The sequence below is a fragment of the Heteronotia binoei genome, chromosome 14, assembly GCF_032191835.1.
Source record: "Heteronotia binoei isolate CCM8104 ecotype False Entrance Well chromosome 14, APGP_CSIRO_Hbin_v1, whole genome shotgun sequence".
NCBI classification, from domain to species: Eukaryota; Metazoa; Chordata; class Lepidosauria; order Squamata; family Gekkonidae; genus Heteronotia; species Heteronotia binoei.
This window is the reverse complement of record NC_083236.1, coordinates 30495533-30512684: the sequence shown is the minus strand read 5'-3', so window position 1 is coordinate 30512684 and position 17152 is coordinate 30495533. Positions and strand designations below refer to the sequence as shown.

Genomic DNA, 17152 nt, shown 5'->3' with positions numbered 1-17152 from the left:
GAGGGTAGAATAAATGTAGTGAGGCAGGGGTGTCAAAATCATTTGTTACGAGGGCCAGATCTGACATAAATGAGACCTTGTAGGGCCGGGCTATGTCGGGTTAGGCCGAGCCATGTTGGGCCGGGCCATGTGTGTACCTATTTAAGATTAGGTAGCAGAGATATAAACTTTATAAAGAACACAAAAACAATTAAAGGTTGTTTTGTTTTTTTAAATTAAAACATGCTTAAAACATTAACACTCCTTGGTCTTAAGGAGTGCTTTCTTTTGTATTTCTCTTATGGGATCCAGAGAACTGGGCAAAGGAAGCTCTGTCTCTTTCCTTCCTTCCCCAAGGGACCAGGAGGGGGAGGAACCTCAGCCAATAAAAGGAAGAGAGGCTTGGCTCAGTAGCTCTGCTGTGCGATTGAGAGAGCCTGGCAAAGCTAGCTCTGCCTCCCCTAGGGAGAAGCCTCAACCAATGCAGAAAACAGAGGTTTTGCTCTGTAGCTGTAGCATCTGTACAATTGAGCAAGCCTGGCAAAACAAGCTGTGATGCAGAAGGAAGCAAGAGAGAGGGAAAAGGAAGCAGATGACAGCCTGTTGCTTGGGGGACTGATAGGAGCCCTTCGAGGGCCTGATTCAGCCCCCGAGCCACATGTTTGACACCCCTGTAGTGAGGGAATTTTTGCAAAGATTTTTTTGGGGGGACTGTTGGGTAAACCCAGGAAAACAATGCTAGCATAACTATAAAACTAATAAAAAAGAAGTTTAATTGCACCAGAAAAGATGCATCTATACTAACCCAATTAATCACTACAGCTATAGAACTCTATTGTAATTATATTTGGTGAAAATGCTATGGGTGAATGAGCTCTAAAACATACAGGGCCTGACCAGCATTCTAAGCTGAGTTAGCATGAGCTAGCTCACAGATTTTTAGCCTCCAGTTCACACATTTTTGTCTTAGATCAGGAAGGATGACCCCAGAGCACAATAATTTATGCAGCAGCTCACAACTTTAATGCCAGTAGCTTACAAAATAGAATTTTTATTCACAAGACTGCAGCTTAGAGGGAATATTGGACCTGACAGAGTAGGAAAAAAATAAGAAAGAAAAGCACTAAGAAAACAGAGAACCACTCCACAGCATTCCACTTCAGAGAAGGGAACAACAGAGGAAACTCTGGCATAAGAATAAGTTGTCTTGTTTGTGAGCTTCTGCAGAGCAGTGTCAGACAGCTACTTCAGAATAAATTCAAATAGGGTCAGGTAAGTGCCACTGATTTCAGTAGAATGCCTTTCCAAGCAGACACTGATTCATACCCATGGAAACAAGTGCCAACTGCCTGTTTCTATGCCTTTAATGACCATGATCAGTCTCTACTTTACTACTTTGAAATTAGAGAGACTGGTGGTGAGTTCACATTTCATATCTCTCCATCCCCTAAAAGTACCATCTTAGCAAGCTTGGCTACCACAGCAAAAATTAGCTGCAGTGGCTAGATGACCACTGCAGAGCCTGAATCAACTGCAGTGTTCACTGGGCAACATTTAGAAAATACGTATCTCAGTGGGTTATTATAACGGGGAAAGTGGAAAGTCTCAGGGGAACCACATTCCACCCTAAATTCTTTGGAAGAGCACATGAAGATATAATAACTGTACTCATTTGTTTCTTGGTTGGAAACTAGGTAGAAGACCTGCAGAACATATAAGAGACACATCTCCAGTTTGACACCCTTAAAATATAAAGGATTTATTAAAAACTGTAAATTGCTATGCACATTCACTCAAGAACATAATGTGCAAACACTGGATGGGGACTCCATAATGCTTTCAACAAGATAAAAGGATGGACAGTGTTCTCTTTTTCCTAACCAGAACTTTAGAATGGAATTTCTGAAACAAGTGGTGTATTAGTGAGAACGGAGGGGACAATGAATTATACAACAACCAACCCACTCCTCCATTATCCCAGCTTGGACAGCATAGAGGACACCAGATAATTTTCTGTGGAGCTGAAGTGCATGTTCTATGAAGGTTTTCTTGGGGCAGAGGGGAGTCAGCAGAACTGAGTGAACAGAAAGGTTGCAGTCCTAAATACTAAAGATTAAGTTATTTCAGCTGGGCTATTTTTTGTGTAAATTTGCGTAGGATCAGACTGAAAGGTTCCACAGCCCCCTGTGAGGATTTGGGGAGGGAATCGATAGCTAAGCAAATTTCTAATGGGGCTTCACAAAGTTGCAGGCACAATCTTAGCCTAAATGATTTCACAGACCTATTCTGGGGCATTTAACAAGAAAGAATAAGGCTGCTGAAGGTATCTGGAAAAAATATGCATGTGCATGAAAGTTTGTATCAAGAATTAAACTTTGTTGGTCTTAAAAGTGCTACTGGACTTAAAATTTCTTCTAAGGCTACTCTGTTATTTATGGGACAGGAAACTGAGAGAAAATCAACTTTTGTGTCTAAGCAACCTTATTCTCAAAGTAAATAAGGGGAAATTCTTTGTAGGTCCCTCTCTGATAGTGCTGGTCCAACTAATAGCGCTCTATTAATTGTCACCACCACCAAATTCAGAACTGACCAAATAGAAAGGTGACACACCAGACCACCCAAAAAAAGAATGGCCACACTCTCCTTGACAGATCAGGTTCAAAGGTGGGGTGTGCTCTCAGATCCTGGGGTTTTTTGAGGCCACTGCCAACACCTGTGAATCTAGGACTGCTTTATTTCACTTCAGCTGATTTGCCAACTACACCCTCTGCTGGAAGACCAGGTTCTCGCCACCATCTGAGTGACCTCTGCATTAGGCTACAGTGTATTTAATGTGTTCTATGGAAGGCTTTTCCTGGACATAGTCCAAAAAGAACAGATAATGCAGAATGCTACGGCCAGACTTCTGTCTGGAACAAGATCACAATTCTGCAATACTGAAACAGCGACACAGGCTGTCATTTGTTTCCTGCAAAACTCAAGGTGCTTCAAAGCACTAATTGGCTTGGGTCTGTCAAGACTTAGGGTGTTTTCGCACTTACGTTTTACTGGCGCGAAGACCCTCCTCACGCCGGCGGATCTGCAGTGATTTCGCACTAGAAGCGCCGGCGCAGCCCATTGCGCCGGCTACTTCCATCGCTAAGCCAGCGCAAACGTTTTCCTGCTTCTTGGCGGTTTCCGTTTGCGCTGGCTTAGCGACGGAAGTAGCCGGCGCAATGGGCTGCGCCGGCGCTTCTAGTGCGAAATCACTGCAGATCCGCCGGCGTGAGGAGGGTCTTCGCGCCAGTAAAACGTAAGTGCGAAAACACCCTTAGAAAATAGTGTACTCCTATTCTTTTCCCCAGGAGAGGCATTCAGTCTAATTGTTCCAAACTTATCTGAAACAAATAAAAACTTTTTTCTCTGTAGCCTTTTAAAGTTGATGTTTTCAGGCCTTGGCTGCCTTTTGTTCTTGCTGTTCTACTATTAAGGGCTACTTTTAATGTTTCAACTGTGCTACTTATTTTGCATCATGCTATATTTGGGAACTGGTGTAAAGCTGCTTCTAAGTGCAGAACAGTGTACATGACTGCCCACACTGACAAATCCAGGAGCCCCAAACTAAACAGGAAATCCCGGGAAGGACACAATCCCACTCCCTTGGAACAACAGGGACTGAGACACTGGGGCAAAAGGTGTGTCTCCCATTCCCACACACAAAGTTTTCCCTAATAGCTCACGGCAATTGAACAGATCCACATGTCTGTACATCTGCATGCAACTGGGGCAGGAAAGAAGGTTACAACAGAGGGGTTCAAAGCAAAACAATACGTAGCAATTCACTCCCTCCTCAGAAGCAACCGAATGGGGAGGAAGCAGCAATAGGAATTTATCACTGGAGAAGCAAGAGCCTGACAGCACCCCTCTGCTTCTCAACACCTTGTGATTCAGTATGTTTGTGTAGGGGTAAAGTGCACTCATATACAAAGAGCTCCTACCCTCCCCTACCATTTTTGCCCACAAGGCAGTTCTTTACAGCAGCGGTCCCCAACCTTTTGGGCACCAGGGACTGGTTTCATGGAAGACAATTTTTCCACGGACCGGGGGGGGGGGGGATAATGGTTTCAGGATTATACAATTGTGCACTTTATTTCTATTATTACATTGTAATATATAATGAAATAATTATACAACTCATGGCCCGGTTGTTAACAGGCCATGGACCGGTACCAGTCCATGGCCCGGGGGTTGGGGATCCCTGCTTTACAGGGCCAAAACAATTCAACAGGCAGGCCAGCCAGCCAGGGCACTTACAATTTATCATTTAGACTAGAGTATCAGTATGTCACCTCTCCAGAGCCTGGCTCAGGACAGCTAACAACAACAAAATATAAAGCAAAACAATGAATATCAACCAAAACCAACTGACAAACAGTAAAACACTACAGATTCGGTTAAAACTACCCATGCAGCTCTAAAACATCGATAAAAACTGAAAGCAATTTTAAAAAAAACCACCCAGTTCTAGGGAAAAGGGGAGATGGGCTCCTAATAAACAGGGAAACTCCTTTAAAGGCTATGATATGGGAGCAAGCTTTTCTCCCCCACACTGGTACTGCTTTATCCTACCCCAAATGAATGGAGATAAGTGCTGATTCACTGAGATGTTGCGGGGGGGGGGGGGGAGGAATTGAAAGTGTAGATGGTCCAGGGAGCCACTGGGTGGGATAGATTCCCCACCCCCGAAAAACACCACACAATGTGTTCGCACCCTCCCAACAAAAAGATGGGAATAGTAATATTGATTTTCTCACCAGAGGTGACCAAATCTATCTTGCGTCTTCCTCCACCCCTGAGATTCCCTCCTTCTTTCACCCTATCCAAGTGAATGAAGCTGAGTGCCCATTCACTAGGCTGGGACCATGCAAAGGCAACTGAAATGGAAATGGGAACGGACCCCTCCATATGATTAAAAAAACCACCCCAATCTCTCCCTTCCCCTCCTCTATGGGGGTGGGGAGGCGGCCAATTGCTGCTTCTCCCCCAGCCCCTGAAGCTTTCCTCTTTCTTTACTCTATCCAACTGAATGGACTCGGATGGGACCATGGAAAGGGGGCTGAAAGAACGACAACGGGGAACAAAATCCCCCACTCAGTTTCTCTCCCCATAAAAGGATGAAGACCGAAATATTACCGTAATTTCCCACAATTTCTCCTTTCTCCGTGCAATGAAAACAAAAACAGGGCGAGAGAACTGACACATCATTTTTTTCCGCCTACGGGGGCACCCAAATATCCCTGGAGTTCCCTCCCCTGGTCCGCAATGTTACCCCGCCGGGGCCCATAAGAAAGCCTGAAGAAAGGCTCGTCGGAGCCCCCCAGCGCCGCTTGCCGACTAGCCCTCTTCCGAGGGGGCGCTCCCGCCGCCCCCTGCCAGGCGCGCCACCAAAAGAAAAAAAGGCCGGTCTGGTCTCCTTCCGCTTCACTGCAGCCTCAGTGAGACCTCCGTCGGCTAAGGTGAATTCCGTCACCCTCTTCCTCCTCGCTGCAAACAATCCCCTCCCTCCTCGGACCAGGGTGCGCCGGCCCGCTTCGGCCCCTCCCGCCCGGCCAGGCAGAGCCCGCCACCCACCCACCCACCTTCCTTCGGAGCCGGAGGGTCTCGTCGTCCTGCCGCGGCGGAGGATGCTCTGGCCCGGCTCAGCCCAGCCACGCTCGTCTTGTTTTTCCCCCTCGGGGACTGCGGCGCAAGCAGCGACCCGGCCGCCGCTCCTCCCACTGCCCCGCCTCGCGTTGGGCCCGCCCTGCACCTCTCCCTCCCTCCTTCCCGCCAGTAGACCCCGGTCGGTGTCTCCTTTCCCCTCATGGGGTGGCTTCCAGGCAGGGAAGGCCGAGCCAGGCCGCACTGCGCTTCTAGTCGCCCACCGTAGAAGAGGCGAGAAGACAACCTTCAGCGGGTTTACTAGTCTGGAGTGAGGCTCCCTGAGAGGTCGACGACGAGATGAGCTTAATTCCAGGTAAAGAGCGACAAGTCCTTTTGGTGGGCTTCACTCAGTGATTCTTTTAAAAAAGAAAGACTACACAATCATCGGTCCGGGCAAAAAAACCCCTTCAGACAAGACCAAAATCCGTGTCATACCTGTCATAACAGGAGATTGCAGAGATTTTGTTTCCATTCATTGCGCCTAGGAAAGCAGTACCTAGGAGCGCGCAGTTACTCTCTCTTCCTCCCCAAGGGAGGATAAATGATTCTCCTTTCCCCATGTTATATATTTACTTATTCATTCATGTTTTATAGTCTGTGTTTCTTAGGGAGATGCAAGACGGAAGACATAATGTAACTCGGTATAATATCAACTGGATGAGGAGACGGTTAATAATAGGACTAGGGTTGCAGAAATCTGAAATAAGGCACATGCATTAAACTTTGTTAAACAGAAGAAAGCCCTGAGTAGAACTATAATAGTAAGATAAAAACATACAGCAACAGATCAGTACATTGGATTTTGCAGAACATCCCAATTGTTTTGCTGGATCAGAGCCATCTCTGCCCAGTTAACTGTTGCTACAACCCTGCAGGGTAGGCTGACCAGTCTGAGAGTAACTGGCTGTGATCACACACACTGAATAATGCACTTTCAGTGCACTTTCCAAGTGGATTTTGCTAGTTCACACAGTAAAATCCAGTTGGAAAGTGGATTGAAAGTGCATTATTTAGTGTGTGTGATCGCAGCCAAAGACCAACAGGGACCACCCCATGAGCTTCAAAAAATAGCGGGTATTCACCTTTTCTCCAATATATACTCACTACAATCTGTGAAGTTGGCTAGCAAGCAGAGACAGCAATCAGATGACCCAAAGTCACCCAGGAAGCTTTGTGACAGAACGGCGTGGGATTGTTTCCTTCTCTATTTTATACTCAACAACAACCCTGAGAGCTGGGCTGGGCTAGGGGTGAGAGAAGATGACTGGTCCAATGTATGGACATTTGAATCTGAGTCTTCCAGGTCTTAGTTCTACACCCCTATTTAGAAGCAAATCCTATATGATAAAATATGTACACATCCATCGTGTGAAATGAGCTCATGTGCTTACACAACATTTTGCTGCCCAAACATGGACTGGGCAATTAGCCATAGTTTCATTGCACGTACAGCAAATGTATGCATAGCAAGATATCCATGTGTGTGCAGTGATTATGCTCTTGGAAGGTAGGATAGCATAAATAATGTACTGGTCCAAGGAAACATTCAAATCTCAGTTATTGATAAAGTGCACAGGATGACTTTGGGCTGGTCACTATCTGCCTAACCTACATTACAGGGTTGTTGTGAGGATTAAAAAGGGGGGACCTGTGCACTTATTAAAAACTAGACAGACATGTGAAGCGGCCTTATGCAGGTCAAACTAATGACTCACATTATTCTCTGTGGCAATCACTTTCCAGGGTCTCAGAAAGACAAATAGCTTTCCAGTCTTATATATAGCATTACACTGTTATTTTTCATACCATCAGAATATCTTCTTGAAGCAAGGAGCCCTTCTCACTGACCTTAACAGTTTTTGTTTCCAGTGATGCAATAAGGACATATTGACAGACTGTGCTCAGTTCTCTTTGTGGATTCTTTTGTATAGCATAGCTGAAAATCTCAAACAAATATCTATGGGGAATTTGTGACAAATTGGCGATTTTATATTCTCAAACCTGACTGGACTATGTAGATTAATGTAGGCGTTACATTTGTCCTCACCTCAAACCTAAAACTAAGCCCAGTTAGCATGTTACCTGCATTTTCACAAATCCTTGCCCTCTAATCCTTGCAATTTCCATTTCTGCCTTCTGTTCTCTATACCAAATTTGTAGTTTATTCCCTAGACACAGGCAGAAAACACTGCCACATTTGTGTTATTACCCTTTAAGAGTCATGTACATAAATGGTATTACAGCAGTCCTGCAACCTTTAAGTATCTCAACATGAAACTGAAGAGTGTGTTCCCATTACTAGGGAACATTCTAGCTCAAATGACTGCAATGGTAGACCTTGGGGAGAGACCGTGGTTTATCTATTGATATATGTATACCTCACTTTTCTCCCCAAAGCAGCTTGCAACATCATTGTGCCTTTCTTCATTCCATCCTTACAACAACCCTGTGAGGTAGGTTGGGCTGAGAAAGTATGACTGTCACAAGGTTGCTTGGTGAGCTTCCATATGGCAGAGTGGAGATTCAGACCTTCCACTTCCTAGTCATCCACTCTGATCACTATACTTAACTGGTTCAGTAGTTCATTACAAGTTTTCCATGAAGTTCAGCTGCTGGCATCACCATCAACAGAATCCCAGACAGCAGGTTTTGAGAAACATTTTTTTTCCCTCTTCCTGAGATTCCAGAGGATTGCTACCATTGAGGGGAGACAATCCTGGGCTAAGTGGACCAGTGTTCTGACTTATAAGACAATTTATGTCTTCAGCCAAGCATTTCTGCAGAAAATAATCCTGGAGGATCAATGCCAATCAGACTACATGCATCAGTTATTCTGGATGGCAGTTTTGCAAAGGTGATATTATAACACAAGAGTTCAGGAAGCGAACAGGATTGTGGATTAAATTACTGTGTAAAGTATATACTATCAGTTGCTGTATGTATTATCCTATCTGTTATTTCTGAATCATTTCATATGCCATGTTAATACTTACACTGTGTTTCAGATTTTTCCTCGGTTTTACTTTGCACAGTCTTAATACTATTGCATGACTTTTTGGATGTCACATCCTATGGATTTACATGGTGTAATCCACCTTGAATCTCAATGAGAAAGGTGTACTTTAAATAACCTAAATAAAATAAAAATAAATGTTCCATAGAAGGCAGCTGTGTGTGTGTTATAATACCTAAGCTTTTTCATGAGCTAGTGAAAAACTCCAATACAGTCTTTTGTGAATCTGGTGGTAGTTGAAAGTGCTGCCAAGTCAAAATTGACCTCTGGTGACCCCATAGGGTTTTCAAGACAAGAGCCATTCAGAGGTGATTTGCCATGGTCTGCCTCTTCATAGTCGTCGACTGTCTCTTATCCAAGTACTAAGCAGGGCCAATAATGCTTCATTTCCGAAATCCAACAAGATCAGGGTAGCCTGGGTTATCCAGGTCAGGGCTGTTTGCGAACCTACTGGTGATAAAAGATTCACTTACACTGATGCTAACATGCTATTGGCAGCCAAAATAAGACAGGCCAGAGTTCTTTAGAGGGTGTTCAAGTAATGACATTTAAATTCATTTAAATTCAATAGCAATTTTGCTGATAAAATCGGCTTGAATTTAACTCTTCACAGCCTGTCAAGAGCAGAGTTTGCTAGCATAACATTTTGGAGGATGGTGTGGAATTGTTTTCTGTGGCCCCAGAAGATAGGACCAGAACCAGTGGGTTGAAATTAAATCGATAGAGTTTCTGGCTCAACATTAGGAAGAACTTCCTAACAGAGCAGTTTCTCAGTAGAACAGGCTTCCTTGGGAGGTGATGGGCTTTCCTTCCTTGGAGGTTTTTAAACAAAGGCTAGATGGCCATCTGACAGCAATGCGGATCCTGTGAATTTGGGGGAGGTATTTGTGGATTTCCTGCATTGTGCAGGGGGTTGGACTAGATGACCTTGGAGGTCCCTTCCAACTTTATGACTCTATGGCTGGTAAGGACTGGGAAAGTTATTTTAAAATTTAGCATATGCCACATATATGAGATTATGCTTACATTTCATGTTGAAGATGAATATGAAGCATCATGTTGAAGCTGCTGTGGCAGGGAGGGCGGGATATAAATCAAATCAAATAAATAGTGCATAGTGACTAACACAGAACAGAATTCACAATATCTGGCATGCACTGGAAAGAAAGTGTGGAAGAGGGAGCATCAACCATTTTTTGATTCTTTAACTACCCTGATTGCAACTGCAAGTAGAAATAACCTTCAACAGATATGCATCCTATTTAAAGGTAAGCATGCATACATATTCTATAGGGAGGAGGTGCTCTAAAACCGCACTGAACATTGGTTCTCATATTGGTATGGGTCATATGTGCCCCATTTCTTGTAAAAGGTGCCTCATATTCAGGTGAGAGTATTCTGTGTACTACAGGGTACTTTCTATTTGTATTTTAAAACATCCATATCCTACCTTTCCTCCTAAGGTAATCAGTAACATATTTCCATAGCCCTCTTACATAAAACCTGTCAGGTGTCAAAACACACACCAAAAACCCTTCATTTAAAATGTCCACAGAAACAAAACAATTTTGTCCTGAAGACCAATAGCAATGTGATCCTTATTAGCTCCACAAAGAGCTTATTCCACAGAAGTGGAGCCAGTACAGAAAAAGTTCATGAGCATCTGGTTGCCAGCTCTGTCACTCTCAGGGAAGGCAACACTAATCAATATTGATCTTAGGAGCACACTGATGGCATGTGGATTCACAGAGACTGATGTCTTTCAGATATTCAGCATCATATTAGCCAGGACTTCTAGCCTTTTAACATGGTCTACTAATGACTATAAAGCAGGGGTGGCCAAACTTGCTTAACATAAGAGCCACAAAGAATAAATATCATGTTTGAGAGCCACAAGACATGAATGTCAGATGTTTGAAAAAAGGAAGGAACCTTTGAACTAGGTGACAGTCCTCATCTAGGATGCAAAAACAATAGCCACATTATACTTTTTATTAGGTCCAACCCAAATGACTCCCAATATTGCTCAAATTTTCTCCAGAATTCTTCAGTGAACCTCAAAAGCTCGCACATTTTTATGTCATCTATTTACTTAAATTATATCCCATCTTTCTCCCCAGTAAAGACCCGAAGCAGCTTACATCATTCTTCTCTTCTCCATTTTATCCTTACAACAATCCTGTGAAGTAGGTTAGGCTGAGAATGTGTGTGTAACTGGGCCAAGCCAAGGTCACCCAGCAAGCTTCCATGGCAGAGCGGAGATTTGAATCCAGGCCTCCCAGAACCTAGCCTGACCCTCTTAACCACTACTTCACACTTGCGGTAAATAAACTTCTACTTCTGTTAAATAAAGGAAGGAAGAATGCACAAAAGCAGTGCTTTCAGCTGCCATGGAGAATATATGCATTGATGGTGCCAGACATCCTGGGAGTAAGTCCCATTGAATAGACCAGAGTAGGATTCTGAGTAGACCTGCTTAAGACCCAGAGTCACTGTCAGCTTAACCTACCTTCACAAGTTGTGAATATAAAAATGAAGGAGGGGAGAACAACCTTGTGAGCCAGTTTGAATTCCCACTGGGGAGAAAGGCGGCAGGGTATATATATTACAGGAAGTAATGACTGGAGGGGAAAGTGACAGTGCTGAATTAGGGCTGCTGTCAGGGAGCTGGAGTTCTCTGGGAAAGACAACTGATCTCCAGAATTTACCCAGAGTAAATGGCCACTTTCAAGGGTAGATCTAGGGATCCATTCAGCTCCCCCCTGCCCGAGGCACAGCCCCCAGCTCCAGGAATTTCCTAAACTGCAGGGCCGTAGCCAGGATTTGGAAGGTCAGGGGGGCATTTACATTTTTCGGGGGGCACCGATGCCCCCCAGCGCCCCACAGGACCTTTCCTCTAGTTGCTCTCCCTCTCCGCCCCAGTCACCAGAACTGCCACCTACTCACGAGTAGCCCCTCACCTGCCACCTACTTGTGAGTAGCCCCGTGAGTAGGCAGCAGGGGTGGGGCTACTCGCGAGTAGGCAGCAGGCGCAGGGCTACTCGCAGAAAGTGGGGGGAGGCAAGCAGCAGAGGCCAGGAGAAGCAGCTGCGATCGGGGCTAGGAGGGAGGGAAAGGAGGCGGGAAGAAGCGGAGGTGATCAGGGCTGGGAAGGAGGGAAAGAGGTCAGGAGAAGCCAGCGATGGGGGCTGGAAGGAGGGGGGAGAAGCAGCCACGATCGGGGCTGGGAGTTAGGGGAAGATGCCAAGAGAAACCAGTGATGGGGGCAGAAGCAGCCCCCCCACCGCCACCCTGCTAGTTAAAGGGCCGGATGATCAGTTGTTTCGTGGGCCCTTTAACTAGCAGGGGGCTGGGGCTGCTTCTGCCTCCAGCCCAGCGCACTATTTTAATGATCTAGTGTCACTGAGAAAGTGGCTAAGTTTCTTTATTCTGTTTTAAAGGCTCGCCAGAGGATCTCATAGAAATAGTTTGTGTTTATGCTTTTCCTGATGTATATGTATGCAATTGTTCCATTTTATCTTTTTTTAAATCAATTTGCTCTGATATATAAATCTATATATTTTATGCCAATAAAGGCTAACTTGACTATTTTAATGATGGGTAAGGGAGGGTGGTGGCGAGGGGCAGGCACAGAAGAGCTTCCCTCTTCTCCCTACTGCTTTCCCCACCACCACCCTCCCTCCCTTCCCTGCCATTAAAATAGTGTGCTGGGCTGGAGGCAGAAGCAGCCCCAGTCCCCCTGCTAGTTAAAGGACCCGCAAAACAGCTGATCATCCCACCCTTTAACTGCGCCAAGAGGTGGGGGGCTGCTTCTGCTTCAGCAGCAAAGGCTATTTTAATGGCGGGGAACGGAGGGCGGCAGCAAGAGCAGCAGGGAGGGAAGAGAAGACCCTTCTCTTCCCTCCCTGTCACTCTGGTCGCCACCCTCCTTTCCTTCCCTGCCACTAGAACAGCGGGCGGAGCCTGCAGCAAAAGCAGTCCCCAGCTCCCCCCAGGAGTGAAAGTATTGGCTGGCCTGGCACTGCCAGATGCAGAAGAGAGTCTGAGGAGCTGCTGAAGGGCAGATGGCTTGCCTGATTGACTTTCTCACTTTTTTTTGCTGCAGGCAATTCGAATTTCTGCTTCTGGCAGGGTGGGAAGTGTCCTGTGCCCGCTGCCCACCACTCAGCCAGAGCTCAGATGGAGTTTTGCAATGGCTTCCCTTTCCTCCCCGCCTGATTCAGCCAAAAGTGCGGACAAAGAAGGAAACAATGGGGAGGGGTCAGGTGAAGAGGGAAGCCAGCAAACAGCGAAGCAACAGCGAGGGAGGGGGCGGGCGGGTGAAGGGGGAAGTGATGGGGAGGAGGCAAGGCAGGCAAGCTGAGGGGAAGGGGCTGACGGAGAAAGAGGCAAACTAGCCACAAGCCGTGGGGGGAAACTGGGGTGGGGGAAAAGCTGGCCCAGGGCCCCTAAAAGCCTTGGGGGCCCATAGGCAAGTGCCTCATTTGCCTAAATGTTAATCCGGCCCTGTTTACTGAGTATATTTTCAAGCCTCTGTCCACGTATTTCCAGAAGATCCAGCTAGAACTGGAAAGAAACCGCCCAGAACTGCAATGCACAGCAGAGATGTTTAGAGCAAACAGGAGTGAATGAAAAAAGTAGATAGGTTTTAAACTTATTAACATGACAGCTATTTATTGCACCAGACAAACAGCATCAAGACAACAAACTTTTAAAAGAAAAGTGGAGTAAAGGAGATTGTGTTAAAAAAGCCTATGTGATCATGAAAAACAATTGTTATACCCCCCCCCCCCCCACTTCTTTAAGCTATGGCAGTAGCCTTTATAGGGTTCAATTCCTTAAGGGACAGAACATTGGAAATATGTCACCTTTAAAAACGAATGTTTATAAATATACAAATGGAATAAATTATGTACAGAAGTACCAGAAAGCACAAGAGTCATTCTATAGAAGCATCTGTCTGTTTCAAAGTGTGGGCAGAGGGACACATGCTACTCTTTTTCACAAGTACCATCTTAAACATTATCAGTATTTTTAGTCCCTTGTACATTTCCAGGCAGTTGGGAACAATGACATTTTATAAACTGCTTCTTGCAGTAATTCCTTACTTGGTGAATTTTGCTCATCTCCATCAATTAGCAAGTTCTACCATGCCAAAAGAAAGGTTCCTTCAAACATCAAATAACAAAAAAGCCTCAATACTATTAACATTTTCTTAATTTGTAATAGCCGTTAGAGGGTCTCCTCATTATAATATATTTAGTACTCTGCAATTAAAAGACAGAAGAGAATAAGGACATAACCATTAGGGGTTTTGTTTTAGGAAACTTGTTAGATTATCTAATCTTCCTGTTTACTACCCATGTCCATCATGATTTACACAGGTAAGCATGCATACTTGAGAATGCATTTGTTTTGAGTCCTCCTCTCCTGCCCCAGAAGAGCCCGTGGCGCAGAGTGGTAAAGCTGCAGTACTGCAGTCGGAGCCCTCTGCTCACACAACCTGATGAGTTAGATTCCAGCAGAAGCTGGTTCATGTAGCCGGCTCGAGGTTGACTCAGCCTTCCATCCTTCTGAGGTCGGTAAAATGAGTACCCAGCTTGCTGGGGGGGAAGTATAGATGACTGGCGAAGGCAATGGCAAGCCACCCCGTAAAACGGTCTGCCATGAAAACGTGAAAGCAGCATCACCCCAGAGTCGGAAACAACTGGTGCTCACACAGGGCCTTTCTTCCTGCCCCAGAGCTGAGTTGCTACATGCCATTCACTGAAAACTCAGCACAATTTTCATGTGCCAAGAATCAAATGAGATGGCAACCTTGTGTCTGGGCATACTTAGGGACAAACTAGATGTGATAGCACCTTCATGGCTGCTGCAAGGTCATTTAAAGTCATTTTAAAATGTTGCAAGAGCCTGATCAGTGAGGTGGGCTGAAGCACTCACTCCCCCCCCCTGCCTTATCAAGCGCCACCCTCCCATGCACACACACATGGTTGTTAAAGAACTTGAAAGGGGGGCAAGAGCTCTGTGGTGTGCAGCCAGTCAGGATTGGACCCTTGCAGCGTATATAAATCTTTAAAATGGCAATGACCTGAGGGTAGCTATGAGGACACTGTCATGTCTACTTTGGTCCTCAGATTTCAGGTGCAGCCTGACATGATCAAAGGTTTCTCCATGCTTTAAAAAAAATCCTTATCAGGAGGCAGAATTCAGAGACTTTCCAGTTCCCTGGTCTGTGGGGATGGGAGAAGAAGCAAGGATGGGGGATTAAATGATGGAAAACATGCATATTGTGATTTGTTTATAACTGATTGTATTGTTTTGTATGTATTTACATTTATTTAAAGCATTTCTATGCTGCCTTACTACCTAATCAGTGACCACAAGTCAATGGACATAAAGACATTAAAAAATTTAAATAACTCAAAATACAATTAAAATTATAAAATTCAATTAAAAACAAGCACATGGCACTAGATGGAGAGGCTATACCGCTATTGGGAGTATGCCTAAGGAACAAAAAGGTCTTCAGCTGCTGGCAAAAGAAGCTGAGAGAGATTTTTTTTGTGTGTGTGGAGGACCTTTCAGTCATGAATGTATCTCTGTACTGGCATTTCAAAATGGTTTATCTGCTTGTCTGCTCAATTAGAGTGGAGTCAGGTAGCACCATAAAAACTAGCATAGTTTATTTCAGCATGAACTTTTGTGAGTCAGAGCTCACTTTCTCAGGTGTGTGGAGGTTAAATACCCAGTGGGAGGGAAGCAATATTACAAACAGAGGCTGTTGTAAAACAAGATGCAATTAAAAGAGAAATCTGGTCATCTAGAACAAAGGTGAAACAACAGCATTGCAGTAGAATAAACATCAATTGTAATGCAGGATGAAATGAGCTGCTACTTTAAGAGTCTGCATATGGGAGCTATTAGTACCTACAGAGATTTATTTATTTATTTATTTATTTTTATTTATGATTTGTATCCCACCCTTCCCACAAGTGGTTCAGGGCGGCTCCCAACAATTAGTCAAACATAAAATTAAACAATATTTAAATATATAAACAGTTAAACATTTAAAACAGTTAAAACCTTAAAAACCAGTAAACATTCCAAATATATATATATATATATTAAGAGACACCCTTAAGACCAACAAAGTTTTATTCTTTATTATTTATTTAGACTTTGTTGGTCTTAAAGGTGCCACTGGACTCAAACTTTGTACTGCTGCTTCAGACCAACATGGCTACCCCACCTGAATCTACCTGCTGAGGTAGAATTTGTTGACAAATTCAAGATATATATATATATATATATATATATATATATATATATATATATATATATTTAGGAATCCAGGGTCTCTTAACTCCTGGGGTGGGGTGGGGTGAAGACAATCATCTTGAATTTGTCAACAAATTCTACCTCAGCAGGTAGATTCAGGTGGGGTAGCCATGTTGGTCTGAAGCAGCAGTACAAAGTTTGAGTCCAGTGGCACCTTTAAGACCAACAAAGTCTAAATAAATAATAAAGAATAAAACTTTGTTGGTCTTAAGGGTGTCTCTGATTTCAAACTTCATTCTTCTCATCCAGCAGTTTCACAAGATGGGGTACACAAGATAGCAGATTAATATACTGATAAGGAAGGGGCTGTGCCTCAGCAGTAGAGCATCTGCTTGGCATTGAGAAGGTCCCAGGTTCATTCCCTGGCAGTTCCATTTAAAAGGATCAGGTAGGAGGTGATGTGAAAGCCCTCTGCCCATCTGGAGAGCCACTGCCCATCTGAGTAGATAATACTGACTTCAATGGACCAGTGCTCTGATTTGTATAAGGCAGCTTCATATATTCATGTATAAGATCAAATATATATTGCAGTTGCAAATAGGACACCACTGCAACAATTCTTATTTTGGGTCAACAGCAGTGTGCTCAATGCAATGGTCCTGGACCTCTACACACAGCTGGCTTTTCAAGGGCAGGAAGTCAGCATATCCTGGTTGTCTCATGTATTGGCTCTTACGTTACTTTACTTAAGTTTGGTTGCCGTGGAAGTAACATGCATCAACTGAATATTTCATGTTACAAACACCTCAGCTGAAATGTAAACAACCAGCCCAGGCATTCATTTCCATGGCAGACTGAAGTAGGTAATATATGGAATCTGATGTTCCTCCTGGATGACTAATTCTTTCAGTTCTTTAATTCTAGATGTGTCCTAGAAAACTGTCCAATGAAATTAGCAGCAAATGTAAAACATTTTCATGGAACAAATTTCTTCTAGTATGAAATGCCAGAAGAGGTAATGGTGTTATATTTAGAAATCTTGTGATCCAGCCAAATTTTTCACTAAATCTCTCTTCATTCACTTGCTTACTTTTGTCCAAGAGATCCCCTGATCCCCAATATAGTCATTTTTGTAGTCTAAGAGAACGCATTCCTCTCTTTTTCACCAGTGAAAAGGCAGGTTGGATCCAATTTTGT

The 17152-nt window shown here is 44.3% G+C and overlaps 1 protein-coding gene across 3 annotated transcripts in view; it reads right to left on the bottom strand.

Annotated features, from left to right (window-relative positions):
* SLC7A6 (solute carrier family 7 member 6) overlaps positions 1-5721 on the bottom strand; it is a 49966-nt gene extending 44245 nt beyond the window's left edge. The window contains exon 1 of one of the 3 annotated variants that reach the window (XM_060254066.1): positions 5598-5721. The gene's annotated coding sequence lies outside the window, so the exon portion shown is untranslated. Of the gene's footprint in view, positions 1-5593 lie in introns of all 3 variants that reach the window. The other 2 variants (XM_060254065.1, XM_060254063.1) reach the window with 2 other exon arrangements.
* Between the last annotated feature and the right edge of the window lie 11431 nt (positions 5722-17152).